Source organism: Dermacentor andersoni, chromosome 3 (assembly GCF_023375885.2).
Source record: "Dermacentor andersoni chromosome 3, qqDerAnde1_hic_scaffold, whole genome shotgun sequence".
NCBI classification, from domain to species: Eukaryota; Metazoa; Arthropoda; class Arachnida; order Ixodida; family Ixodidae; genus Dermacentor; species Dermacentor andersoni.
In genome coordinates, this window is record NC_092816.1 from 203,012,477 (window position 1) to 203,024,981 (window position 12,505).

Genomic DNA, 12,505 nt, shown 5'->3' on the forward strand with positions numbered 1-12,505 from the left:
AAAGTGTAAGGAATCTGGTGACAAGGCTTAATGAGGCAGGTTATTCAGTTTCAGTGACTTTTTTTATCTTGAAACACATTAATTAAGGAACTTAAGGTGCAACCAGGGTGGAAGAAGCTTAAGGAGCAAGAGTGGATCAAAGTTGTCATTATCCCCTCTATTAATTGTCGCACAGGCAGAAAAAGGTGGCTTCCAAGTTCCAGGAGAGGATTAAGTTTTCATTTAAAGATAAGCTGAAGGGAATATGTGAAGCAATGAACAAGCGCATTCTTCACAACGGGTGTCTGAGCAGGGAGGACTGCAAAGTGAAATATAGCATACAGTTTGTCTCTTGCACACGAAATGTTGTTTATTCGATTCCTTTTTCTTGAAGCCTACAAAATATATATCAGTCAGACTGGAAGGTGCTTAAACATTCAACTAAGGAAGTACCATAGTTTTTTTAAGGGTTTTTGCGCATCCACACCTTTCTGTGCATTGTTGCAGCATTGGGCATCATCCAGTTTTTGAAAGTACTATTCTGCTGTTCACACACTGTGAAAAGCTCTCACATGAATTAATGGAGGCTTATCACATTAGAAAGAAAGGCTCACTATGTGTTAGCCAGCCATCCATCTCGCTGCAAGATAGCGAGGTTGCCGTGTTAGATCTTAAGTAAAGTCACTGAGTTGCATTGTGCCTTAGTAATTGTTTTTTTACGTTGATTAATCAGCCGTGACATGTGTGTTGCCGTCAAAACATGTGCATTCGGTGATGTGAAGGTTGTTTTGGTATGTTTCTGCATATGCTAGGGGGCCGGGTGTTGGTCACGTGATGTGTGTTATATATTGGTTGTTTTCTTTCAATAAACTACATTTCATAGTGCTGTATCCTGTCCCGTTCTATTACTTTTGTCGGCACCTGTCATGCAGTAGCTGCCATGAAGCTTCAACAACTTGCCCAATTTTCTATCGTATTTTCTATTGTATGGAGCATTAGAGTTACGGAATGGATGCCATGGTATATATATGTGTGCGTGTGTGTGTGTGTGTGTGTGTGTGTGTGCGTGCGTGCGTGTGTGTGTGTGTGTGTGTGTGTGTGTGTGTGTGTGTGTGTGTGTGTGTGTGTGTGTGTGTGTGTGTGTGTGTGTGTGTGTGTGTGTGTGTGTGTGTGTGTGTGTGTAAAGGTAAAATGGTGGTAAGGTAAAATGAAGAGATTTTCACATCATGACTAGTCCTTTTAACAGATTTACTTACAAAATAAACACCCTGATCTTATTAAGCACCTTGTACATAGGTATTCATATTACTAATAATCTTTCAATGCAAATGCATATCAACTTCTTGAGTAATGCTAATAACTGAACACATGGCTTTTTGTGCTGCAAGTTTTCTTGGACTCCTGCTTCCCTTAAACTTATACTGTATAATATGCTTGTAAGATGAAAACTGGAGTATGCTTCATCAATCCGGGATATACCTACAAAAAATACAACTCTCATATTTAGTTGAAGCCATACAAAACCAACCTGTACATTTTATTGTAGCTGCTTATTCCCATACCGCAAGCATATCAACAATTAAAAGTGGCCTTGATTGGCTAGGCAACAAGAAAACTTGCCTGTTTATTTCACAAATTCTAAATTGAAACATGTTTTTATTACCTCCTTGTAGCTCATTGATATATACGTGTGTGCCTGTGTGTGTTCTGAGGCTGCCTTTTACAGGAATAGTAAAGATTGGTTTGGCAAGTTGGCACCTGTACCTTGAGGTTGTAGTTCATTCTCAATGAGATACAAGGAGGTAATAACATATGTTTCAATTGAGAATTTGTGAAATAAATGGGTGTGTTTTTTTGTTGACAAGCCTGGCCAATCAAGGCAAGTTCTAGTTGATATGCTTGCGGTATGGGAATAAGCAGCTATAATAAAATTTACAGGTTGGTTTTGTATGGCTTCAACTAAATTTGAGAGTTGTGTTTTTTGTCGGTGTATCCCGGATTGATGAAGCATACTCCAGTTTTGATCTTGCAAGCATATTATACAGTATAAGTTTAAGGGAAGCAGGAGTCCAAGAAAACTTGCAGCATAAAAAGCCATGTGTTCAGTTATTAGCATTAGTCAAAAAGTTGATATGCATTTACACTGAAAGATCACTAGCAAAAAATCTGATAGGGCAACCTAATAAAAATTATATCAGTTTTTTTCTATTGCATTATGAAACGATACAACTGATACACTGATAAAATTACTTTTAGTTCTATTCTGGACGTATTTGTGCTATTCTGCTTGTACCAGTCTACTAGTGTATTCTTTTTATTAGTGTAATAATGTATTCATATTAGTTTGCCAGATCTATAGTCTATCAGTATCTATATGTGTTGTATAGGTGTGATGTGCTTCAAGGAGAAGCAAGCTTCCTCATTTGCCCAAAAAATGAGTCAGAAATAATGCATTTATATTATCACAAAAGACAATACATACAAATCAAATATGAAGCCCAGGATTCAGAAAGGAAAGATTGTTGGAACAACTATACACCATACAACAGCTTAAAAAGAATAAAAATGTGATCACATTTAAAAGAGAAAAGATGTTTACATTGGTTCACAACATAGTTTAGCCTCTTTAAACAGGAGGTTACTGGCAGTCAAGCCACCGAATTGGTTCACACGTACACCACGAAGATTATCAGACTTCACAATCTGGAAAGCTAGTGAATGGAAGTGGTGGGTTCTTCATTATTCATTACCATGCCTTCATGGCTTTTTGCCGGATAAGTATGTCCGACATTCCAGTTTGCATGTGGAGGGTGTCTATATACTTCTACTGGACACCGTCATTTCAGATGACAATAACGAGATCATCTGATCTTCTCTCGGAGTTTGTTGTGAGAGCACAGTCTTTGTATGGATTGGGTGCAATGACATACAATGTACACCAAATCCTGCATCTTCTTAAAAGTGCGGCTAAACTAGGACCTCATTGGTCGCATTCTTCATTTGTATTTGAAGGCGGAAATGAACTTCTTGTGAAATTGGTACACGGAGCTAATAATGTTCCTTTACAAATATTGGAATGTTATGTACTTGCTCGAAAGTTACAGGCAGCTAAAGCTAGTTTAAATCTTTCACCAGAAGCAGTGAGTTTTTTTGGTGTACAGGAGAGGAGAGCTGGTCAGCAGACAGTTTTGTTAGGCACTGGAAAGCTGTTCTTGAACATGGATGAAAGTGAAAAACAGGCTGTAGTCCACAACCGTGGCGGTGACTCAACAAGTGTCACTGAATATTACCGAATGGTCATCAACCAACAAACATTCCACTCTCTCGAGTACACTTGAACTATAAAGACTAAAAACAGTGCATTTGTCAGCTTCTCAGGTGCGTTTTCTCTCATTTGTAGAATTCTTACTGGTGCGAATTCTTGTATAATTCTGAAATGCAAGAAACTATTTCCTGTTGTAATTCTCCATGCAAAGCACCTTTCAGTTTGCGCCAGAAGAGAGGAGTCACTAGTTTACGTAACACCCAGCGAAGTTATGCGCCTTTATGTGTTTATAGAAATAGACAACTATATTTTTGAATGAAAAATATGAAACCATTATGAAAGAGACTAATTACCATGCTCAAGACATGGCAACGATGAACAGTATGTCTTCAGCCATGATACATGAATGCCTGGTAATGTCAGGTTATAGCTTTAAAAAACAACAGTTGATAACAGTGCACCACGCTTTATGGCGTTCTGTAATAATCAGCTTTTTGATGTTTGAATATATTACACAAGCCAGAGCCATCAAAATTCTAGAGTGTTTATTTTTTCTTGCGATAGCTTCTTGTTTTCCTAATGAACCAGCTAGCCCAATTTGCCACTCTTCATTATTGTACTCTTGTTGATTAAGTGCTTGGGGAATTGCATGGTCTGCATGTTGGCAGTAGTGATGCAGCTGCTGATGAACAGTTGCAGTAGCCAAAACATGACAATATTTTACAGGACTTATGCACAGTTTCGGGTTGGTGTCCTTACATGTAGCGAAGGGCCCTACTTAACCACGTGACTGCCTTCAGTGGGTGATCACAGTGAACAAACTGTGCTTCACTAGCAGATGGTGAAGAGGTAAAGCTTCTCAGTCTGTATGCAGAGGCATAGAAAGCAGCTGAATGTTAAGTGAGCAGTTACGCTACTTGATACAACAACATCATTTTCACACCACGTATCTGTCTTCCTCACTTTATTTTCTCCTTTGACTCAATGTAGCTGGTGCAAGTTTATCCGTTAACTGTGGCGGCATGACTAAGACACTATCTTTTTTCTGAATGAAACTAGCAAACTCTGAAATTTTATTTTAACAGTATTACGGTTTGAATCAAAGACTACAAACACTATATATGAAGCGTGTTCTGATAGTCTTCTTTGCTGTCGCGTGCGGAAAGCTACACAGGTTAAACTACTTTTACACATTTCGACGTGCGGTGGTTGAACTAGCACCCAGTGAAGAATTGTGTCTTCTGATTTTGCAATATGTGCACTGATGTTTAGCTGTTCTTGTTCATGAATATGTGGTTTTAAAAATGGTAAATCCACGTTCTTACTTGAATAAATTCTCAGATCTGTACTCACTTTTGCTTAAATAATATTGCTGTATTGTCATGTTCTGATATATTGCTGTAGATCTTGTACCGATAGCGATGCTTGTCCTGTTTCCTTGCTTCTTGTCAGTGTGCCATGCCAGTTTGTTCCTTTTGCACAAGCTCACTTGTGTTCCGTCACATATCACAACACTTTTGGGATGAATGCAAAAGTGCATAGTCTAAAGAAAATAGCTTCATATGAAGTTGTAATATGATAAAAGCATGTGCCAATTAGACCTGGCGTTCTATCCAGCATCTGTGAGCACAAATGGGCATGGTGAAGTTGGTACTTCAGTCTGTGTTCTTCCTCTTATGTGCTTTTTTATATGTGGCTAAAGTTGCTTGCTTATTCTTTAGATAATGGAGTGTAAAATAAACCCTAGTCATGTTTGTAGTCATGTTGCTTGTGTCTTGTCCTTGTTCCTTCGTGGATGGATGCATTAGCGTTGTCATAATTTTCAAATCAAGTATGCACCAACTAGCCCAGAAAGTAGCTTTAATGAAATCACGTTGGTAGTGTCTAATTTATGGCATTCACAAACTCAGCCTGACATGTTAGAGCTACAGTTAGTATCCACAGTCTTGAAAGTGCTTTGTTTTGCTTTTGTAAATAAACTTTATTACAACAGTAGGAAGATACCTATGAAAAAAGGAGTCAGACAAGTAGACACAATCTCTGCAATGCTATTCACTGCGTGCTTGGAAGAAGTATACAAGCTATTAAACTGGGAACGTTTAGGAGTAGGGATTGACGGCGAACACCTCAGCAACATTCGGTTTGCCGATGACATTGTTCTATTCAGCAACACTGCGGACGAGTTACAACAAATGATTGAGGACCTTAACAGGGAGAGTGTAAGAGTGGGGCTGAAGATTAATATGCAGAAGACAAAGATAATGATAAATAACCGGGCTAGGGAACAAGAGTTCCAGATCGCTAGTCATCCTCTAGAGTCTGTGAAGGTGTACGTCTACCCAGTTCAACTAATCACAGGAAACCCTGACCATGAGAAGGAAATTCACAGAAGAATAAGAATGGGCTGGATCGCATACGGCAGACATTGTGAGCTCCTGACTGGGAGCTTACCATTATCATTGAAAAGGAAAGTATACAATCAGTGCATTTTACGGGTGCTGACATATGGCGCAGAGATTTGGAGACTGACAAAGAAGCTTGAGAACAAGTTAAGGACCGTGCAAAGAGTGATGGAACGAAGAATGCTAAGTATAACTTTAAGAGACAGAAGGAGAACAGTTTGGACAAGAGAGCAAACGGGTATAGATGATATTCTAATAGACATTAAGAGAAAAAAATGGCGCTGGGCAGGTCATGTAATGCGCAGATTAGATAACAGTTGGACCATTAGGGTGACAGAATGGGTACCAAGAGAAGGGAAGTGCAGTAGAGGATGGCAGAAGTCTAAGTAGTGCGCCAAAATTAGGAAATTTGTGGGTGCTAGTTGGAATCGGTTGGCGCAGGACAGAGGTAATTAGAGATCGAAGGGAGAGGCTTTCGTGCTGCAGTGGACATAAATATGATGATGATGATGACAGTAATCCTGTTTTGGATATGCATTAAATGTTGCACATCCGTCTCGCAAAATTTGTAAATGTAATTTTGTATTAAAAGAACTGGAGCACACCTACTACAAAGATGGACTGATACTTTTCTCATGCAACTTCCCCAATGTAGTTTCACAGGCTAAGTAACGCTGCTGTGCTTTGAAAACGTGTGCTTTAATTTATGTTGAAACATGTTTAGGATAATATATCTGCATACAAGCTGTAAAAAGTTTTGATAATTGCACAGTTTACAGACTTCATTTTTATTTGATACTCTAATATCCTAACTGTGTTTGTTAATCTGTTCACGTGGCAGGCAATGCATTCAGGGTTGTATATTCAGTTCATTTTAAAAACGTCTCTTCAGGCGTGTGGGCACCGGCATGTGTGCTATTTCTAACATGCTTTATCAGTGCCTCAATCAGATTCCTGTATGTCATATGATGATCTCTATCTGGGTTTAAAAGACTGATACATCATGCTATTTGGTCTTGTAGGCAGCACAGTGAGATCTATCTGCTGCCTGCCAGTCTGGTAAAGAGTTCTATGGGTCAGGTAGGAATATATATCACTCTTAGAAGGACCCATACAACCTATACATATTCCTAAGAGACTTGTAGAAATTTCTATCAGTTCTTTTGCTAGGGTACTGATATTAGGTTTTAAACTAGTGATGGCACTCCGGAGAGACGTTAGTGGAGACATTGCCCCACTGGGCACGCGCAGCAGCTAAGCCCAGTGGAGGGGGGAGATACGGACCGGGCGTCGGCTTGCAAGAGCAAGGATGACGTGGCATCGCGGCGATGCCCTCTCCCCTCATGCAACACCTGGTGCACTATAGCGACAGCAGGTGTACCCTTTCACCTGCTCTGTTTCGTCGAGGCGCGCTCGTGACGTGGTCGCAGCCAATGGGATTTGTGGCGCTGTTTCGCTGAGACGACAGACCGCGGCTTTTTTGCTCAATGGGCCATTTGACGCTTTCGCATAAATAATCGCTACAGAATAATGACGACGTGGTTATGTTGAGCTCGCGTTCACGCTTCATCTGCACGGACCGCCCTACCTGTGTACTTTTGGTACTGGGGCCAATTCTGTACCATGCAATACACTCAGCCATGGAGCACCCGCAACGATGATGCGATAGGCAAAAAACGCTGTGCTTTAAACATGCACCCATAGAGTGCCCCAATATTGCAACCAGCCAATCCGCGCATAGTGAAGCGTCCGCATGGCCGCGTTTGCCACGTGGCCGTGCTATGCGAGTGTGTGGCTGATATATTAATTGAGTAATCGAAAGACTGGTTCCGAATGCATTTACTAACCAATTTGAGTCCACGGCACTTTTATGTGCTGCTTTGAATAACTGCGTGTGGTACCGCGGTTCCCACAGTTGCCCAATGCATGTGGCGCATACTTTAGCAGCAGCGCTCGGCGTGTTTCGACTAAAGCAATTTCATTTCAATTCTGCTCGCCACTCATGGCGGCTGTAGCTGCTTATAGTTATACAGTACTTTGGTTATAAAGTACAGTAAGTCTAGTTAATAAATTTTATTGGGATGTGAGGTTTTATTTTGTTAAATCGAGAACTTCGTCAAATTGAAACCACTTGATTAGACCACGCAACATGCCATAAAATTGATGCAAGGGCCAAAAATGTCGTTTTTGCCTACGTTCACACTTATTTAGCAGTTGAGCATGTACTCTGCCTTAACAGAAGAAACGATTAAACATTCTTAAAAGCTATATGTCAGTGATACTAAAATCCCCAGAACTCAATTAGACCTACTATAGCCACATTTTTCTTTTTAATTATGGCAAATCAGGCAAGATATTAGTTGATTCTAGGTTTTCAGTGCTCATGAATGTGACAGTGAAAGTATTGAATGTCATGCAGTGTAATGCAACGAAAACAAGGACACAAGAAAAAGGAAAACACAGACATAATTAGGCGCTTGTGTCTGTGTTTCATTTCTTCTTGTGTTCTTGTTTTTGCTGCGCTACACTACATGCCGTTCCATGATGATCAACGAACAAGCCCACATTGCCACCCCCGTGTAGAGAACAGGAAATTTCTTTATACACTTAAGCCTTGATATAACAAAGTAGGTAAAATCGGCAATTCGCTTCGTTATATAGAAATTTCCTTGTATTGAAATTCGATCTGTTATGCAAATGAGTACAGTCACCGATCGTTTTTGTTGCACGGAAAGGGGCCATGCAATTTTCCGAATTATTGGGCAATAAAAAAAAGCAAGTTTGAATGAGGAAACATTTTATTTTGACGAATATAGGAGTCAGCGATGAATGATACGGTTTCATATGCCACGTTGATATCTTTACATCAGCGGTACGAATTGAGTGACGCCATGCTTTCGCGTGCCCTCCGCCCCCAAAGCGTCGCCCGGTCGCACTGCAACGACGCTATCATGAAAAGCGCCGGCAGCTGGGAGCGAATGCTTCGTCTGCTTCTCGTTCCAAAGGGTCATCAAAACTCGAGATTGCGCAACCTTCAATACTAAACGTGCGGGAAAACAGCTTACATGGTGCCACGCCGTCTTGGCATGCCCGCTCTTTCCACACGCAGCAGATTACCTCTAGAGCAGGGTGCGCGGCTGCGTATGCGCTCAGCCGCACTTACAGCCGCGCTCAGCCGCGTCTCGGCCAGTCATGGCCGAGACGCGCGCCAACTTACCCCCCCCCCCCTCCCCACTCCGCCCCCTCGCGCGCGCTTGATCGCGTTACCGCGAGCTCGCTTTCCTTCCCCACTTTGCCATTGCTCGCGTGGGAAGGCCGCACTTATGAAGCCACCATCTTTCTTGTCTCACCCTCGCACACTTTCACTCGCACCTAAAGCACAAGTGCGCGGGGCGCGATAGGATCTGATCGCACGTGGACTTAATTTATACGGAACATGATGCGGCTCGAAGCTGTTGTTCTTGTCGCGCTGCACGCAGTTTGAGAGGTGCGTTTGCAAGGAGCCGCTTGTAATTCAGTCAGTTGACTATCTGCGTCCGCGGAAGCTACCATTGATTGTCTCAATTGGCACTCCTGTGCGGCAGAAGCGAAATTTCGTTATATTGAAATTGCACACAAACACACTTCTTTATATTGAGGCTCTAAATGCATGGTGTTCTATGGAGAAGAGGTTATGAAAAGTTAAATTCTTCGTTATGTCGAGAATTTCGTTATACTGAGGTTTAACTGTATAGAGATTTGAATTTATATACCTTGTTGTGCAGCTCCTTGGGTCATGGTTTCTATGACTATGACTCATATGACTCTGTATCTGTTGCGTAGGAAACCTCTCTCACCCCATTTCCCTACGGTTCTCCTTTTGGAGGAGGCCCCCTCTTGATGCCATCCTTGTTCCACTCTTGGCCCACATCATTTCATAATCGAGGCATGTAAGGCCACAGTTCCTTATGCTATGCAGCTCTGACATCATGCGTACCATACAGAATTGTACAGGAGCCTGAGCCCATGCATAACCATTCTTCTGATCAAATGTTAATTTTTAGACTGACGTCCTTTCCTCTTGCATGACAGTTATCTCTGCTGTATTGTTGCTGCTCTCTCATGTACGTATACCAATAAATTATCTTAGTCAATTTCTTCTTGAACATTGAGTCCAATCTTTGCCAACTTAAGTGTGTGTTGAATGTTAATTTTTTAAGACCTGCCTTCACAATCTGCCTCCACCTCATCCATTTTAGCATCCTCAATTCAGTCACTTCTCCATCCTGAATTCTAGGTGACTTTATTAAACTTGTTTAGGTTCCATACAGTATTGCTGGTCATGTATTGTCTTATAAGTTTATTAGACAGTGAAAATCTTCAACTTGACTGGAACCTGTGTAACATAAATATCATAATGCATCTTTTCAGTTTTTCCAAACTATGTCAATTCTGCTGATTCTGTGGGCTGTCCAAATTTTCCATGTTGGTGTTTTCAGTTATCATTGAACCAAGGTATCCGTCTTCTCTATGGTTTACACTCAAGGCTTCCCTTTCATCTACTCTGAGAAATTGGCATGCGGCTACCAGTGAGGGCGGCTTGCCTCACAACACATGCACATGCTCAGCTACTTTCGCCAACCTTTGTGCCAGATGTCAATCAGCATGAGCGAAGCAGTGAGAATGGAGAATTATGAAATTAAGGCAGAGGTTCGAGCATTAAGGGAAGTCATACTTATGAGGTGAGTACATGTGAAGAAAAGTATTCAGAAATGTTGGGAATTTGCAGTTTCCTGTTTATTGGTCTATTAAACTATCCCTAGCTATTTCAGTTATTTCATCATGTGTTGCAATTTTTAGTTGCAATATGTTTTACTTAAGTGCTGCCACACTTACTACTAGAAGTTTGAGAACCTATATTTCTTATTCACTTGGTTCATTCATACCTACAAGCAGCAGTCTTTTCACTTTACATCAGCTATTGAATGCAATGCCCAGATATGTTCTCAGTCTACTTCAGTGGGAGTCACTAACACAGTGAATGATCATGAAGCATGTGTGTTCTTAGAAAGTGCCTTCACGTGATGAAGCTGTAAGTTAAGGTAGGAGATGCTTTGGAAAGCATGTTATGTGGCTTACATGATAATTATTTTATGCCAGAAAGCACACAAATATTCGTGTTTATTTCTGGTGTTCTTCTTCCTTAATTACCTTTTTGATTCAGCGCATATATATGAAGCAAGAGATCCTGGCTTGTTCTTTCTTTACATTAGCAAATTACATTAATCATATAATAGCACACTTTACATAATTGAGCACACTAAAAGTCACTTGGCGAGCAAAACATGTACTTGTCTTTTTGAATATCCCAGCTTAATGTTTTAGTGTGTGCAGTTTGGACGTGATTCTTCAGAAGCACTACATCTGCTTCAAGTATATGAGGTATAATTACTTTTGCTTAAAAATAATCCTAATCTTCCTTGATAGCTGTCCTTTTTTTACTGGAAAATCTAAGCATGGTGCTTAATTCCAAGATAAATATGCCTGTTGTAACTGTATGCATCAGTGTTTGACTATTCGTTACCTACTATTCCTATTAGAAAAATGTATTTGCCAACCTCCAATTATTTGCATTGAAGTAGTGAAGAGTTTGATGGCAGCCTGTCTGGTTTGGTCAAAAGAGGCACGGTAAGTAGTTTAAAATTAGATGCCAGCCATAAAAATGAAAAATAAGAACTGGTTCAACTGGAGCATTGTTCACAATCTTTGTGAACAAGGCTTTCAAGTGGGAGCCGAAACATCTATCTTGTATGCCCGATCTTCATTTGCTTATTATTATTATTTGAATTCATCTAGCCCTAAAGAGGTGGCAATTTATTTCGAATACTACTCTTTGCATTTTGTTTCCATTGCTGAGTTGTTTTTTTTTTAAAGTAACTTCATGCACCACACAAGTACAACTCAAACATTTTCATTCTTTCAAGGGCGTCACAACTAGTGGAAGGTATTCTGCACTAACATAATTATTTTGAGATTTCCAGTAAATATGTAGTCCTCATAAAAAGTATCTAAATAATTTTGGCCTAAGCGGTTATACATTAACCATGTAGGCTTCATCAACTTCTGATATCACTTGGTCTCGGCAAACTTGTAAGCTGACAAGTTTGAGCATGCAGTCACTTCCCTCCATATTTGTTTCGATGAAGGTTTGCCCTTTGGTGCTACTCTGGATCCACCCCCGTTTCCTGTGATTACCACTACGGGCTTCAAGGCACACACCCTCAGGAAAACTTTTCATGCACAAACCTGGTTCTTTCACACTTTTACTAAGACAGACATTGAAAGCAAGGATGGCATAGCAGGCATGTTGGTTACTGAAGTACTTTATTAAATAGCTTTGTAAGTATTCATCCAGTGGACATGTCCATATCCTCTTCTGCTGAAGTGCAAATTAGCTGGGGGAGCATGTCTCCTTCTCATGCATACGCCAGCCCAGCCAATCAGAACTTCAGGAGCGGATGAAATGGACATTTCCACTAGGTGGACACGGAATACATCCCCTGTGCTCTGTCCTATCTTTCCACCCTTCTCCGTGTATTTTACTCAGTAAGCTACTGGTTCAGCATGTTGGTCACCTTAATCAATCTTCTAATAGCTCAGCACTTCAAAGGTATACAATACAAATAAGACACTGTAAACCCAAGCAGTTAGGCTGGCGATTGCTGCTGTTATGCACCATACAGGCTGAAGCAATGGCTTCACCGTAGCTTTCTAAGTTAACTTTACTGAACTTTGAATTTAGAGAAAACAGAATATAAAAACAGACTAGCATTTTTTTTTATGTGCATCACCACTCTGCTTTATTGTGTTACTAAAATAA